The sequence below is a fragment of the Phyllostomus discolor genome, chromosome 1 (assembly GCF_004126475.2).
Source record: "Phyllostomus discolor isolate MPI-MPIP mPhyDis1 chromosome 1, mPhyDis1.pri.v3, whole genome shotgun sequence".
Classification (NCBI taxonomy): Eukaryota; Metazoa; Chordata; class Mammalia; order Chiroptera; family Phyllostomidae; genus Phyllostomus; species Phyllostomus discolor.
This window is the reverse complement of record NC_040903.2, coordinates 189,800,601-189,817,146: the sequence shown is the minus strand read 5'-3', so window position 1 is coordinate 189,817,146 and position 16,546 is coordinate 189,800,601. Positions and strand designations below refer to the sequence as shown.

Here is a 16,546-nt window from a genome sequence, read left to right as displayed (position 1 = left end):
TCCAAGTTCAAAGCTTTTGTACCTTATCCAGTCATTCAAATTACTGAACAGGATTATGTCAAATGAAAGACACTGGACACAAAAGATTACATATGGTAGAAGCAGGGAATGGGCAAACTGGCAAGAGGGAGCTTTTTGGAGGATGAAAGTATTTTAAAATTGGATTGTGATAATTGTTGCACAAGTGCATAAATTTGCTAAAACTTGCACTGTGAATTTTACAGCATATAAATTATACTTTAATAAAGCTATTCAAAAAATTACTAAGAAGGAACTCAGATTTTACCTTTAAGCCTGTAGAACTCTCAGAATATGCCACAATATCACTAACACATGAAGAAACCAACTTCAGACCCTTTTCCCTTCAGAACCTTCTAACCTTACATGTGCCACAGAAACCAAAAGTGACAGGTACTGCACAAATATACACATAAGGAATATGCAAAATTTCTATGAAACACATTAGCTATTGATCATTTCCTTAAAGGTAGGATCTACACCACTCCAGGAAAGCCTCTGCAGGCAGTCATAGAGTTGATGCACTTTAATCTGTTACCTGGTCTGACAAATTGCTCCAAAACAAAATTCCTTGGTGATTTCATTTTCATAACATCTTTATACCATTATAATTTTAAACATTTAAAGAGTTGTTTTATTAAGAGGAACTATTCCTAACTGCATATAAGCAAGCTTCTTTAGTTATTACTTGTGCATCCTTAGTAGGCAACCATCTCTTCAGCTGACTCAGGACTGACAGCATATTCTCATGCTGCTGAGGCTCAGTTTACCAAGGCTAAGAAAAGACCTTTTGGCCTCAAAAAATTCAATTATCACGTTCCTAAGCCCTAGAATTTCACTAAACTTTCTAAAAGAGAAAGAAAATAAGAAACTTATAAAAAGAAATCAAAATGTTTATCCTGGCTTAAGTACTTATTTTAAACAGGTTTTCTCAAAATTATAATCTTTTGACATTTGCTAAACTGTATGGATTAAGTACTTATTCAAAGAAATCAATACATGAAAAATATAACATAACCTCTACTGAATATATCTCTATTTCATGTACAATTCCATGTGCTACAAAAATTTAATCAGTCAGATCCCAAACGATTAGGGACCTAAGTATCAAACACACACTTTCCTCCGTGAACTTTTCTAAACAATAATTGGCTTAAACCTGCTAACAGTACTCCTATGAATGGACAGCACTGCTGTTAATTTAGTTTAGGAGTTAGTTCTCATCAATGGAAGCAGTATATTTTTTTATTGTCTATAATTCTTTTTTTTAATCATTGTTCAAGTACAGTTTCCTCCCTTTTACTCCCAATCCAGCCCACCCACCCAACCCTCCCCACTTCCCTCCCATTACCACCCTCCCCCTAGTTTTTGTCCATGTGTCCTTTAAATTTGTCCCTGTAAACCCTTCCCATTCTCCCCTGAAATTCCCTCTTCTCTCCCCTCTGGCCACTGTCAGCCTGTCCTCTATTTCAGTGTCTTTGGTCATATTTTGCTTGTTTCTTTGTTTTGTTGTTTAGGTTCCTGTTAAAGGTAAGATCATATGGTATTTGTCTTTCACTGCCTGGCTTATTTCGCTTAGCATAATGCTTTCCAGCTCCATCCAAGTTGCTGCAAAGGGTAGGAGCTCCTTCTTTCTTTCTGCTGCATAGAATTCCATTGTGTAAATGTACCATAGTTTTTTGATCCATTCATTTACTGATGGGCATCTAGGTTGCTTCCAGCACCTAGATATTGTAAATTGTGCTGCTATGAACATTGGGGTGCATAGGTTCTTTTGGATTGGTGTTTTAGTGTTCTTAGGATACAGTCCCAGCAGTGGAATTGCTGAGTCAAAAGGCAGATCCATTTTTAGTTTTCTGAGGAAGTTCCATATTGCTTTCCATAGTGGTTGTACCAGTCTGCGAAGCAGTATTTTTTTTACATTATATTACTGCAATGAGGCACAGAAGAAAATGAAGAGATGCTCCTTAAACTAATTCCTCATAGTCAGAAACTCCACAGATGAAGACAGAAATAACACAACAAGCATGAGAATGCATGCCAGGAAATTGGGAGAGGGGATTATAATATATTAAATATTAAGCAGAACAATAATGTGACTAATATAGGCCCCTTAAAAATTAACCAATATCTCCCATTTCTCTTTTATATGGAGGCACAAAATCATCTTTTAAATAAATAATATTAAATCTTATACCAACTGAGGTTCTCTAGTCTTTCCTACTACCTCAAAAGGAAATAGAACCATTAGAATAAACCTACTGTAATATAAAAGCTAATGTTTTTCCAGGACATGTTCTGTGAACTCTAAGAAAAAAAATCCTATAAAGATGGACAACTCCCACATTTCCTACCACTGTTGGGAGAGGAAGGATGACAAACAGGTGGAAAAATGTGGAGGCAGAGAGAAAAACAAGAAAAAAATCTCCCTCACCTCCAAATAAGGCTGGCTCATCAATCAGTACAATCCTCTGCCTCCCTCAGTCTACCTCCCTTCACTGACTGCCCCAATCATAGCTAAGGTCTGTGACAATGGATATAATATAAAAGCTACAAATTATATTTCTCCACCTTTACCACTAATCAAGACATTATAATCAATATTTTTAAAATTATAAAAATGATTTTTAAAACTAGCTTATGAAATGTTGACTTAAGCATTACATAACTTCAGTATGCTTTTACAGTTTGATAGTTCGTAAACACTGTTTTTGCTAAAGCAAATTTCTTCTGGCTCTCAGTATTAATGAGATCTGATATCTCATTTAAGGGATATGATATAAATAACCAGCTACAAAATTAGTAAAAATTTAAAATTCATTCATGGTTCACTAACAGTCTTGATTGGATAATATTTACATAGACACAAAACAGGTTCATTTTAGGTGTATATTTGAATACATCAAATAGAAGAACCTTCCATTTTCATTTACTTTTGTTCATTTATAATCAGAAAGTTTTAGCATTTAAAGTTCACAGTATGTAATGTTTCTCATAAGTCAGATTCTAAAATAAACATTAGCTTTTCCCACTTATATCTAAGATTAATATCAATATTTTATTAGTTTCTAACAGTGATTTTCAACCAGTATGCTGCAAGAATTATTAAGCCATGCACTACCTATTTAGCCAGAGACACTGACTTATTCTTCCTTAGGTTGCCAAATAAAAAAATAACAACCACCAACACAACAGCCATTTGATACAAATGAATCAAAAGTATACCACCTATTTCTTTTGTAAGATCAACAGAAAATGTATTTTATGTTGTACCTAAGAAATTTAGTAATTAGTTTATGTGTACCATAGAGATGAAAAACATTTAAATTAGAAAAGTGCAAGTTCTAAGATACAACAAATACATGGAGCATTTCAGTAGTGGCCTTTAAAAAGTTTTATTCCAGGGCTTCAATGAAGAGTTATACCGTAGAGCCAATACAAGAGGAAAAACAGAATATAGCAAAGGCAAGTTTGAACCACATCAGCACTAGACTTATATTGGTATAATTTGTCAATTTTTTAAAAAACTTAAAATTCAAAACATATTTTCTTTCACATATCACTTTTTGACCAAAAAAACTATCACAAAAGATATTTTTAAAAAGTAGTAACTGAGGTATTACGTTTTGGCAAATAAAATCTTTTAAAATAAAAACTTAAGTGAAATTAACACCATAGCTCTGCAAATAAAATCTTTATAAGCCCTGACTGGTGTGGATAACCAGTCAGGTTAGTGTGGGTTGGGCACTGTCCTGCAAACTCCAAGGTCACCAGTTTGATTCCCAGTGACAGTACAAGCCTGGGTTGCAGGACCAGGTATCCAGTTGGGAGCATGTGAGGCAATTAATCAATGCTTCTCTCACACATTGATGTTTTTCTCCCTCCTTTCCCCTCTAACAATAAGTATATAAAATCATTTCTAAAAATGTTTTCAAAGAAAACATAAATTAATTCTATAGCTCTGCTTTCTATAAAGAGTATAAATAACTCTTATATTGAAATGCATGGTATAATCCCATAGGCCCTATTTGCTCTTCTTCCATTTAAAAGAAAATGTACAGTATCATATAAAATTGATATGGGTTATAGCTCACCTCCTCACACAACCACATCAAAATTATAACTAAAATATAGAACTACCATCACTCGCAACTGTCAGAAATTGAGTTGAATGGAAGTCTGACAACTGCAGAATTAAAAATCAGTATCCACCCAGACTGGTAAGAGGGGCAGAAACAAGAAACAGGCTGGTCCCACATGTGGTAAACTGGCCCGCAGAGTCCACGTGTTGTGACTGAAGACAAAAACAAATGCACAGGCTACAGCAATCCTGTGTAAAAAAAGGGGCGGCACGGCCACTCTCTCAAGGGGAGAGTGCCTCTGAGTACCTCAGCCACTCTCTGAAGAGGAGAGCACACTGACCCTTGCCTGGACAGGCTTTTATTGTTTTTGCAGGGCTTGTGCACCCAGTGGACAGCTATAACCATGTCGAAGCATCACCACCCAGACCCTCCACAACTGATCCTCCACAGAGGGTAGATTGGTGGTCAGTAGTCACAGCCAGTCTTTGCAGCTGACTGGCCTGGGTAAATCCTTCCCATTGACCTGCCAACAGCAACCAAGGCTCAACTCTAACAGGAGGGTGTACTCACTCCACACAGAGGATGCACCTCGAGCACCTATCTTGGGTGACAGGGAAGGCTGTACCACTGGACCATACAGAACACCTACTACATTAGGCCATGCTGCCAAGACAGTGAGTCACAGCAGCTCTACCTAACACATAGAAACAAACACAGGGAAGTTGCCAAAATGAAAAGACAAGGAAACATGGCCCACATGAAAGAACAGATCAACACTCCAGAAAAAGAACTAAACAAAAGGGAGATAAGCAATCTATCAAATGCAGAGTTCAAAACACTGGTTATAAGGATACTCAAGGAACTTAGTGAAGACCTCAACAGCATAAAAAAGATCCAGTCAGACACAAAGGATACACTAATTGAAATAAAGAACAATTCACAGGGAAACAACTGTAGAGTGGATGAAGCTGAGACTCAAAGCAAATTCACTGGTACATAAGGAAGCAAAAAACAACCCATCAGAACAACAAGAAAAAAAGAATCCACAAAAAGCAAGGATAGTGTAAGCAGCCTCTGGGAGAACTTCGAATGTTCCAACATTCACATCATAGGGGTGCCAGAAGGAGAAGAGAAAGAGCAAGAGATTGGAAATCTATCTGAAAACAATAATGAAAGGAAACTTCCCTGATTTGGTGAAGGAAACAGACATGCAAGTCCAGGAAGCACAGAGAGGACCAAACATGATGGATGCAAAGAGGCCCACTCCATGACACATCATAATTAAAAAGTCAAAGGTTAAAGATAGAGAGAGAATCTTAAAAGCAGCAAGAGAAAAGCAGTTATTTACCTATAAGGGAGTTCCCATGAGACTGTCAGCTGATTTCTGAAAAGAAACTTTGCAGGCTAGAAGAGACTGGCAAGAAATATTCAAACTCATGAAAACCAGGGACCTACAGCGAACATTGCTCCACTCAGCAAATCTATCATTCAGAATTCAAGAGCAGATAAAGAGTTTCCCAGACAAGAAAAAACTAAAGGAGTTCATCATCACCAAACTATCATTCTAGGAAATGTTAATGGGACTTATTTAAGAAATAGAAAATCAAAACTATCAATGATAAAATGGCAAAAAATACATATCTATCAACTATTGAATCTAAAAAACTAAGAAAACAAGAACAGAGGCAGAATCATGGATACTTAGAGGGTTGTGATGGTTGCCAGATGGGAGGGGCTATAAGGGAATGGGTAAAGAGGTGAGGGGATTAAGAAATACAATAGGTAGTTATGGAATAACCATGGGGATATAAAGTACAGTATAGGAAATGGAGTAGCCAAAGAACTAATACACGTGACCCATGGACACAACGGTGTGGGGATATATGAGGAAGTGGAGGGTGCTGGATAGAGTGGGTCAAACGGGACAAACAAGACAACTGTAATAGCATAATTAATGAAATACTTTTTTAAAATAAATAAAGTTTACATGGGTTATACAAGGTCTGTCCAGAAAAAATCCAGCCATTATTGCTATAACAAGAATAGTTTATGTGACATAACCTGGCAGCCAAGGATAGTGGACTGGAATGCACATGTGTGAACAATGACAACGTCACTATACTAGTCAGGGCAGTGGATGCTGTTAAGTGAGCATGTGTACTGTGTGGCCATTGCATTCAAAATGACTCAGTGAACACAGAAATGAATCTGCACCAAATGTTGTATTAAGCTTGAACATTCCTCCACGGAATCTATTTGGATAATTCAGAGGGCCGCAGCTACATGGGAGACTGGTGATCAGCCGCTTCATCATGACAATATGCCCACTCATGCATCATGTTTCATGGAGAGTTTTTTGGCAAGACATCAAATCACCCAGGTGACTCAGCCCCCATACAGACCAGACTTGGTGCCCTGGGACTTCTGGCTTTTCCCCAAAATAAATCATCATTGAAAGGGAAGAGACGTCAGACCATCAATAAGATTCAGGAAAATACAACAGGGCAGCCGATGGCAACTGGGAAAACTATGTGAGGTTCCCTGATGCCTACTTTGAAGGGGACTGAGACATCACTGTCCTATGTACAATGTTTCTTGTACACAGAACACCTTCTTCATATTACATGGTGGATTCCTTCTGGGCAGATCTCCTATGTTTAGAATATTGTACAGATTGATGTAAAGTTCTTTAATCATGAAAGAAAAAAAACTATGTCAGGCGAGTGATATGGTTCATTTCATTGGTTGGATTCCTAATTATGCCAAAGAGAAAACTGTGTGATGATGGAGGGTGATTGAAGGGGAGATGTAGGTAAGTGAGTAGACTGTAAAGAGAAAGAATGAAGTGAAACTAATCCCTTAAAAATATATATTTAAATGCATAAATATCCCCATATAATTTTCATCTGTTGTGAATTTTTTAAAAGTTTGTTTTTAAGTCAACTGTAAATATCTTTTACTTTTAAACATGTTTAATTGTATATCAAACTACAACTTCATAACAATTCAAATTGCAACAAAAGAAACTATATATTTTATGGTAAAAAAATATAAGCCAGAGAGGCACAGAACAGAGAACCAAAAGAAATCTTGTATTTGTCCTCTAAATGCTACACCTACTACACGACTATTGACTATAGACTAAAAGAATATATCTCAGCTGAAAAATTACCAAATAGCCAGTACTGATGTAGGGTATAAAAGTACTATAATAGTAACACTTTTAGTTTCAGAGTTGTTTAGAATCTCAGTTTTGTTTAATTTTTAAGAAATTTATTTACATGTATATATTTACTCTTAAGACTATAATGGAGATTCTTTGCCCTGACTGGTGTGGCTCAGTGGGTTGGGTGTCCTCCTGCAAACCAAAAGGTCTCCCGTTCAATTCCAGTCAGGGCACATGCTTGGGCTGTGGGCCAGCCAGGTTCCCGGGTTGGGGGCATGCAAGAGGCAACCCACTGATGTTTCTCTTGCACATTGATGTTTCTCTTCCTCTCTTTCTCCTTTCCTTCTCCTCTCTCTAAAAATAAATAAATAAAATCTTTTTTAAAATTTTTTTAAATAAAAATCTTTTTAAATTTTAAATGGTCTTTCACTTTTATAAATGTGCTATAATATAAAATGGGTGTACTTACCATTTAATTAAACCAAGAGATTCACTAAAGGCAGTTTTTAGTAAATCAAAAATAACAATTAAAAGGCCACAGTAATTAAAACACAATGGTACTGGCACAGAAACAGAGTTACAGATCAATGGAACAGAACAGAGAGTTCAGAAATAAACCCATATCTTTACATTCAATACTTGACAAAAGAGTCAGAAACATACAATGGGGTAAAAAGAGTCTACTCAATAAACGATGCTGGGAAAACTACAAATAGGTATTGAGATACATGCAAAAAAATGAAACTAGACCACCTTTTTACACCATACACAAAAATAAACACAAAATGGATTAAAGACTTAAATGTACTCAAAACCCCGAAGAAAATCCCCAATATTGTATAAAAATCCCCGAAGAAAACATAGGCAGTAAAATCTCAAACACTTCCCATAGCAATAATTTTTCTGGTACATCTCCTCAGGCAAGGGATAGATACAAAATAAATAAATAAACAAATGAGACTACATTAAAGTGAAAAGCTTTTGCACAACAAAATGGAAAGACAACCCACTGAGTGGGAGAACATATTCATCAATGATATATCTGATAAAGGATTACTATCCAAAAGGTATAAAGAACTTAGAAAATTCAACACACACACAAAAAAACAACCATTCAATCAAAAAATGGACAAAGGACCTAAATAGACACTTCTCCAAAGAGGACATACAGATGGCCAAAAGACATATGAAAAGATGCTTGACATCACTAACCATGACAGAAACGCAAATTAAAACCACTATGATATATCCCTCACACCTGTCAGAATGGCTATCATCATCAATAAATCGACAAACAATAAGTATTGACGAGGACGTAGAGAAAGGGGAAACTTCATGTACTATTAGTGCGAATAAAGACTGATGCAGCCACTGTGGAAAGCAGTATGCAGTTACCTCAAAAAATTAAAATTCTAACTGCCTTAAGACCCAGTGATTTCACTCTGGGAATATATTCAAATAAACCCAAAACACTCATTCAAAAGAATATATGCACCCCTACATTCATCGAAGCATTATTTACAATAGCCAAGATTTGGAAGCCGCCCAAATGGCCCTCAGTGGGTAAGTGGATTAAAAAAAAGCAGTGGTACATTTACACAATGTATCACTCTGCCATAAAGAAGGCGGAAATTTTACCCTTTGCAACAACATGGATGAACCTGGAGGGTATTATGCTAAGTGAAATCAGCCAGTCAGAGAAACACAAGCACCACAAGATTTCACTTATATCTAGAATCTAATGAACAAAATAAACTAACAAACAAAATAGAAACAGACTCATAGATACAGAGAACACACTAACAGCTGTCATAGAGGGGCCGGGTGAAAAAAGTGAAGGGATTAACCAAAAAACAAAACCAAAAAAAACCCTCATAGATGTACAACAGTATGGTGACTACCAGAGGGAAAGGGGGGATGAAGCTAAATAGGATGGTAAAGGGAGATAAGTGGTGATGGAAGGAGATTTGACTTGGAGTGGTAAACACAAAATACAATATACAGTTAATATTTTATAGAACCATATCCCTGAAACCTATAATTTTATTAACCAATGTCACCCCATTAAATTCTATTAAAAAATAACAATAAAAACAGGAATGGTTCATTCCTGGGTCTCAGCATAAAAAAAAAGGTAAAAAGTATACTAAAACTATTCTGGCACGTCTTATAAAACTGTTTAATTTTTAGCATTAACCCCTTAATTATGGTAAACACATCACTATTCTCACAGATATTGTCATTCCTTTCAAAGAATCTATTTTTTTTTAATCAGGATTGATATTCTATTTACCTGATAAAGAACAATGGAGAACATACAGCCCAACTGCTATTTTTCAGAAACTAACTATTCTAATGATTTTAATAAACATATCATCAATTTCTAGTCTTGACTTTGAAGAATGTGAACAGTGAGAAATAAATTCACATACCTTACTGATTACAGTTTAGACATCTAAATAAAGTGCCACAGACCAAAAATAAATAAATAAACAACTGCTCCATTTCAAAGGCACAAGTTCAATTTAGTAGATCAGCTGGACTCACTGCACTATATGGCAGGAGACAGGCTCTAAGAAGTGACCTTGGGATCCTTGCTCTACTGATGTTTCAAGGGTCCGTTTCTTTATTGAAAGTATCTCTACTTTTAATAAATACCTAATTACTACACAATTTATATCTTTGCTGATATGACTCTACTTGAAGCTTTTTTGACATTTAAGATTATAGATATTAAAATTTTAAAATTTAAAAACATGCAATAAGCACAAATGGTCAAGATATACTCCTTCCCTTCTAATATTCTGCAAAAGAAGGTTAAGTAACTACTATCACACACCTTAAGTTTAAAGACATATTTTCAAAGATTTCAAATAAAAAAATTCAATAAATCTTAAATAAGTACTTTTCATATTTCAGATCATGAAAAGCTGTTTTAATTAATGCATAGTATACAATATATAAACTCCACAAACAACTATAGGAAGATATATGCCTATATCAATTCCCTGACTCTTTTCATCAAAAATGTTTCTTCTGGTCATAAAAATCTGATTTGGAATGTTTTAAAAGTTCAAACATATTAAGCTATGCTTTGCTTTGGCACTAGCTCCCCCTCCAGACCAACCTGCTAATAATACAACTGCACTTAGAAAAATAAACAAGGAACACAAGTTTTTCCAAGCTATCAGCAAAATTCAAAATTCACCACTTTTAAAGACATTCCAATTCCTAAAAATAACTAGTTAAAATTTGTAACCAAACCTTGCAGAATGTAATCAGAATTATTGCTTTTTTTCAATTCTATACATCTCAAACAGAATTGGCTTGTAGAAAAACAACTCCAAATGACACTAAAATTTAAGAACATCCTAAAATAAATGTATATGGTGATATACTTCATGGAAATTATTTTGAACCACTATCCTAATAAACCAAAATATACTCATGTCAGCTCACTACTCAATCAAAAATATATTTTTACATGTTTCTGCAGTCTATGCAAGTTTCATTCCAGTTGTTCAGCTCTTCAAGTAGAACTCTCAATTTATAATGCAGCAAAAGGAAAATCCCTGCATCCAAACTACCTTCTATTTTCCTTCTAAATTGCACATTTCTAACTCTCTACATTCTTACATATTAAACTATAAAATCACAATTTCAAATGTTTAAATTCCCACCTTACTTTTACTATTGTATTTATACAAGTAAGCAAGACTTTCTATATGAATTTTGTAGTATATTTCACAAGGCTAGGAACATACAGGGTCTTATTATTTTGGCATTAACATTTTAGGTTGTTTTTTATTTTAAAGAAGAGAGAGTAGAACCTACTCCAGTATTTCAGTGTAACTTTGTCATATTTAAATAATCTCTCCAAAAATGATTTCTATATGACATACTCTTTAAAAGAATTATGCATAAAACATATAATTTAATCAACAAAATAAAGATGCACTTAATGCCAGAAACAAGGGGAAAAAAAAAACTAGTATAATGAAACCTTGCCTACAGTTTCTAAAGAGAGCCAAGCCAAAGTTCAGTCAGTTATGTGTGATGAGTCTTATTCTAAACTGATAAAAAGCACTTTTGTTGAAATTTGTTCTGTTACCTGAAAGTTTGAGATTATCTACTAGAGATTCTGGCTTTCTAGGTCCACCTTCTTAACTTGGCTTGAGTCAACTGTAAATTAATTCAAACACATAAGTCAAACAACACCTTTCCCTACCTTTATCCAAAACCTCAATCAAAAAGTTAATACAGAGATGGAGAGCTGCTATTGCCACCACCAACATGGAGACTGTAGCAGTCCCATGCCCCAACCTGAAGCTGAAGAAGCCACCCTGGGTGTATGCTCTGGTGGTGGTGTCTTATTTATTCATCACCAGAGGAATAATTTATTACATTATTGTTGAACCTCCAAGTGTTGGCTCTATGACTGACGAACATGGGCATCAGAGACCAATAGCTTTCTTGGCCTTCAGAATAAAATGAGCACTATATTATGGAAGGACTCACATGCAGCTTCCTGGTTTAGGTTTCATAATCTTAGACCCATCCAATACACCAAACATTCCAAAACTCAGTAGGTTTCCTCTATTCACTGGATTCATCCCTGTGAGTTGTTTTTTTTTTTTTTTTTAAATGACTAGAGTATTCAGGAGAATGAACCGGCCAGGCTATATGATGGGTTAGAGTGCCTTTTGACAAGAAATCTGTGGATACTGGATTTGTTCCTGTTAATGAACTTTTAAAGGCTGTACCAATTCTGTGATATGAAATATGGAAAAGGATGAAAAACATCTAGTAGAAAACATGGAAAGCATATTGAAGCTCCGGCTAGAATATGGTATCAAAGATACAAGCTTATCAGTGTTTTCTCCTGCTGACCTATGCTGACATACCAACGATGTTAAGTGGCATTTCCTTCTCAGTTTTAATTTCTAAAAAACCATATACTACATTTCTACAACTATTAAATAAATAAATACATACATACATACATAAATACATAAACAAGCTAAAATATGGCAAAACGCGAAAAGCTCCCCAGGGACGAACCCTAACCACGACATTGTCATTGAACTTAAGAAATACACTGCGTCTCTGGCGTTCCGTGTAGCTTAAGATTGCAGTCCCCACGGTGAGAGAACAGGTGCTGCGACCCACAACCCACTCATTCTTGCAGGACAAATCTCCTTTAACTAATAAAGATGGAATCATTTAACCTTCCCAAGTAAGTTTAGATACTCAAAAGCCGCCAGCTCATCAGTTCCAAATCAAATGGGGGATGCAGGAGCACTCATGCCGTTAAGTGCCCAGGCATTGGACCCTCGCTGGGAGTGGATCCTTGTACGGGTCCACTCCCTGATTTCTAGCCCGAGAACCCCTCTCGGAAAGCCCACAACGCAAAGGCATCCTCCTCCCCGCAGTCCGTGACTACTGGGACAGAGCTGCTGGAGAAAGGGCAGGTAGGTGTGCAGGAGAGAAGAGGACACCTCCTACCCCGCCCCCATCCCTTCTCCTCTCCTTGGCTTCGGCCCCTGCCCTATGCAACCACGGGAGACACAGAGGGCAGCGGCCGCGCCGCTCCACGTCCCGGCCCCCGGCGGCGGACGCCCCTCACCCTCTGCCCGCGCCCTCCCGGCCGCGCAAAGGCACCCGCCAGATCGTCCCGAGGGCTCCCTCCCCACTTTTCCCGGAGCCGCCGGATAAGCAGCAGCAGTTGCAGCAACAGGCCCGGGGATCGCCTGGGGGAAAAGAGCAGCGACAGTCTCCAGTCACATCCCGGGAACCTGAGCGGATCCCGCGCTCGCCCAGCCCCAGACCCCGAGGCGCGCAGGGCCCGGCCCCCAAACGCCCCCTTACCCGAGGCGGGAGCAGAGGCGGTCTCCGCTGTTTCCCAGTTGCCGCCGCTACAGCCCTCAGCCGCAGCTGCCCTGCGTGTGGGAGTGGGAGGGGTGGCTGGGTGGAGGATGCTACTCTCGACTGAAGGGAGAGGAAGAAACGGAAACAGGAACCACCGCCGCCGCTGCTTAACGGAGCCTTCGGCGCCAGTGACTGAGGGAGAGCGCGAGGCGGCGCGAGCCGGGCAGTCGCTGACAGCGCGAGACCGAGCGCGAGCCGGGTCCCAGGCGCGCGACCCCGAGCAGCGCCAGCCCCATTCCGTGAGGAAAGGAAGGGGACGGGTTGACTGGGGACTCCGAAGGAGCTGCGAGGGGCGGGGGCCTGGAGCAGAGGGAACCGGGCCACTTGGGTCAGCCGGAGATAACGCGCGCACGCGCCGGAGCGCTTTGACAACGAGAGCAGGCGGGGAAACCCAGGCTAGCGCAAGCGTGCGCGCGCGAATGGGGGCGCGCGCCCCTCGGCGTTCCAGGCTTCTGGGAGAGGGCGCGCATGCGCGGGCCGCCGCCACCTACGGCGACCCTGGCGTGTGCCTGGGGTTCTCCCCGCCCCTTTCTCGCTTCCCAAATGGAAAGAGTAGCCGCAGCATCCGCGGCCAGGCAGCGCCGCGGACCACAGCGGGACGGGGAGACTTTCAGTTGTGCAGTGTCTGCACACGTGGGCAACGGTTCCAACACGAGCGTAGGCCGCCCTCTACTGCTTGAAGGCCGGAGGCTGAGGGGGCCTCGAGTCTAGCTGGCTCCCCATTCCCGGGAGCGCCACCTCCAGGGAATGCCGTATCTCGACCACCAGGACGGACAGACCGGCTGTGGCCTAAATGAGCGCAGGTACTGGAGATTGGAAGCAAGCTCTCTGCCACTTGTTAGGGGTGATCGCTGCTGCCCGGCTGCAGCTTGCAACGCGAACATACTATGGCATCGTACCCACATGGGACCAGCTAAGTCCTACTTTATCTTGAGAGAGCTGTGTTTCCATATTCGCCCGGAGAGAAAGATGCCCCATGAGGGCCTAAGTTCGATGCCTGGCTTCTCCCCCGACCCCCGGCTGAGACAGCCCCTTGGCTGCAACAGCCCCTCTGAGGCGGAAGTTTATTCAGGACGGAAAAGAGAACACGGGGCGGAGGGGTGTGGAGGCTTTTCCTTAGTATGCTTCCTACCCGCTCAGACTCGGGAAATTTCTGGCACCCGCGATGTAGAGCAGTGGCCCGAAGAGCTAGCTCACCAGCCCAGAAACCGAGGCGAGAAGGAGGACCTGAGCGCGCAGTCCCGGCACACAAACTAGTCGCGGGCCGAGTGGGGTGCCACAATGGCCAATCAGACGCGAGCTGTGTGAGTGGAGTACGAGCTGGCCAATCAGAGGGTGGGAAAATGAGCTTCCCTTACCGAACTCTTCCCTGTGACTCCAGACCCAGATCCCAAGCCGGGGATGCCGTATTGCGGGAAGAGAAATGGTGCCCTGAAGACAGAATTATTTTCCTAGACTTGGATATTTTTAAGTAAATGCCTCGGGTATTTATCCTTGAACAAATAGCGGTGGCCTTTAGGCCTTTTCCTGTGAAAAGGATCACAGGAAAAAGGTTTGAGAGGCAATGGCCTGACAAGACTCTAAATCTGCCTAGTAACGTACATAAATTTACAGTATTTACTGAAACATTTTTTAAAGTCCAGGAACTGTATTACAGAAACAAATAAGATACTGCTGATTCAAAGGAAAAAAGGTCCCTATCCCTCAAGAAGCTCAGCTTCTGAGAGGTTTGTGAGCCCTGTGACTCCGGGATTTATGAGCAGCCCTTTAAAGTTCTCCATGAAGTAGTTTAGTTATCTTTGTTATATTACCCTGTAAGGAGAGAAAATTAAGAAAAAAGTGGAGTGACTTATCTAAGGTCAAAAAATACACTGGCAGAGCCAGAATTATGTTCAGCGTGGCTTACTTATTCGACAATCATGATTGCCGTCCACTGCACTAAGCTTATCAAGAGAACAGAATTTTACTATAAGGTCTGCAGCCCTTGGTTGTTGGAAACAAACAGAAATTTTAGGCTTATGCCATAGTAAGATGGATTAAAGGCCAAAGTCTTATCCGTCATACTCTGGATAATTTTTAGAAATCAGAAGTGAGGTAGATACTTGCTTTTTACTTTAAACAGCATTTTAAAAAGTATTTTAGGAAACATGTTTAAAGCTTACCTTGTAGAATACCTCAAGGTCTCCAAGTTCAGAGCTTTACATTTACCTCAAAACAACAGTTTATCTGGTCTTTATTTTTTCCTTTCCAGAACCCTAGGGATTAATACAGTTATCTTCTCTATCTCCTGCCAAAAAAAAAAATCTAACCAAGGAATGTTTTTCCAAGATTTAGTGCATTTTTATAGCACAGTATAATATAAATTAAAATACCAAATAACTGGTGTCTCTAGCAGAAACTAGTTCTTTAGTGATTCCAATTGTGCTCTGCTGTGTCAATGTGCTTTTCAGCCTGTGACAGAACACTGTTATCAAAGCCCTTTCCAGGACATGCCTAGGATTAGCTGCCACCTCAGAACTGGAAGTATCAAATAACTGACTTTTGAGAACAAATCTTTACACGTTAAGTTCCAGGCCAACCATGTATTTACAGAAAAGTCACAGCAATCCCAACATTTAAAAACACAAACTTTTTACTCTCTCTAGAGAGGAATATTACTAAAATATGCTTTTCTCTTGATAGGTTACAGTAAATTTCTGAAAGTATCTCCAAAAGGTTCTGCCCCTCACTGGCCACCAGAACACACCTCTGTCAAAGGGTGTTTTCTCCACCAGCTCCAGCCTCCCTCTCTGCTGCTGGGCCCTCTCACTCTCTATTCTCACCCCGGTTTCCTGCCTGTGCCTCACATCACTCCTAGTTTCTGATATTTGCTTAAGAAAGTAGAAGTGTTCCTTGGACTTCCTCCACCCCTCCCTCACCAGCTGGGCTTTAGGCCTATCTTTGCCTATGCAAAAATTTAAAGTTCTGCTCAGCAAAACATTATACAGAACATTCTTTATGACATTATACTGAGAACTAAGACAAGCTTCTAAGTACGGTCAAACCTCAGTTCTCGAACATCTTGGTTCTCAAACAATTTGGTTCTCAGCCAAGTAGTTCACAGAAAAAAAAAATGTCTTGATTATCTAACAGAACTTCAGTTCTCGCTTCTCTACCCAACAACCCTGTGATGCTGATAACCTATACGATCAGTCATGCATCTTTCAGAGAACAAAGGAGATTGGTTTTTGAACAAATCACTTCTGAAACAGTTTTCCAGAACAAATTAAGTTTGACAGCCGAGGTTCCACTGTACATCATATTCTTTTACACAGCCTGGGCCAAATGCTTAGTCATCAACCAGAGCTGTGGG

General features: G+C 39.6%; 1 protein-coding gene across 6 annotated transcripts in view; it reads right to left on the bottom strand.

Annotated features, from left to right (window-relative positions):
- The window catches only part of FUT8 (fucosyltransferase 8), a 196,703-nt gene extending 180,766 nt beyond the window's left edge, over positions 1-15,937 (bottom strand). For 3 of the 6 annotated variants that reach the window (XM_036011092.1, XM_036011080.1, XM_036011088.1), the window contains exon 1: positions 13,135-13,243. The gene's annotated coding sequence lies outside the window, so the exon portion shown is untranslated. Of the gene's footprint in view, positions 1-13,134; positions 13,566-15,356 lie in introns of those variants that run through there. The other 3 variants (XM_036011074.1, XM_028505361.2, XM_028505363.2) reach the window with 3 other exon arrangements.
- Positions 15,938-16,546: the final 609 nt, after the last annotated feature.